Source organism: Lemur catta, chromosome 6, assembly GCF_020740605.2.
Source record: "Lemur catta isolate mLemCat1 chromosome 6, mLemCat1.pri, whole genome shotgun sequence".
Lineage (NCBI taxonomy): Eukaryota > Metazoa > Chordata > Mammalia > Primates > Lemuridae > Lemur > Lemur catta.
The window spans coordinates 43,156,440-43,157,531 of NC_059133.1; the positions used below are offsets into that span (position 1 = coordinate 43,156,440).

General features: G+C 36.9%; 1 non-coding gene across 1 annotated transcript; it reads right to left on the minus strand.

The window, feature by feature from the left end:
• Positions 1-257: 257 nt before the first annotated feature.
• On the minus strand, positions 258-364 carry LOC123640830. The gene has a single exon (XR_006736073.1). It is a non-coding gene; the product is annotated as a U6 spliceosomal RNA (small nuclear RNA).
• Positions 365-1,092: the final 728 nt, after the last annotated feature.

The window sequence follows — 1,092 nt, forward strand, 5'->3', positions numbered from 1 at the left end:
TACTAATCCATTCGTGGATTGATGGGCACTTGGGTTGTTTCCACTTCTTTGCGATTGTGAATTGTGCTGCTATAAACATCCGGGTACAGGTGTCTTTGTTATAGAATGACTTTTGTTCTTCTGAGTAGATGCCCAATAATGGGATTGCTGGATCGAATGGTAGGTCTACTTGAATCTGTTTAAGGTATCTCCATAATGCTTTCCACAGGGGTTGCACTAGTTTGCATTCCCACCAGCAGTGTATGAGTGTTCCTGTAAAAAATATGGAATGCTTCACGAATTTGCGTGTCATCCTTGCACAGGGGCCATGCTAATCTTCTCTGTATCGTTCTAATTTTAGTATGTGTGCTGCCAAAGCGAGCATGTCCTTATTAGTTTTGATTGTCTTTTTCTCTTGCTCAAATTTTTCAATCCTTGTTATATTTCTGTAAACATAGTAAACAAAGTTTAAAAATTTTTTTTTATCTAATAATTTCAATACCTGAAGTCCATCAGGGTCTTATTATCCACTATGTTTTTTACTCTTGTTTCTGATGGCTTGTTTCCTTTTGTGTTTGTGATTTTAAAATTATTATTAAATAATACTTGGAACTCTATCTGTGAGAATTCCTTGAGGCTGGCATAAGAGGATGATCCTCCAGGGAGAGTTTGTATTCTCTTATTCCAGGGGCCTAGAAACACAACACACCCAACTTCACTTAAAATCTCAGCAGTCCATTAATGTAGATTTAGGCCCCAAACTCTTGTGAAAGTTTGAAAATAGTCACAATTTTTCTGTGGGGAGACTTCTATCCAGAGCCAATGCTGAGACATGTCATCTATTTTATTATCAGCAGGGTCAAGTTTTTTCTTTTCTAGCTCACTCTTTCCCTAAGATTGTAGGCATTCCAGGGTTCCACCTTTATATAGAATGGTCTTTGGTTTACTCAAGATTGTTCCCATATCATCTTCTGCATGGTAGCTTAGTGACTCATATAGTTGGGCAAAAATTTGATGGCTTCAAAATTTTCCTATCTTCCTGATTCAATCCTGTCTTCAGTGGATTTCCCTTAGTTTATTGCAAGCTCATTCAATAATTTAAAATTGATTATC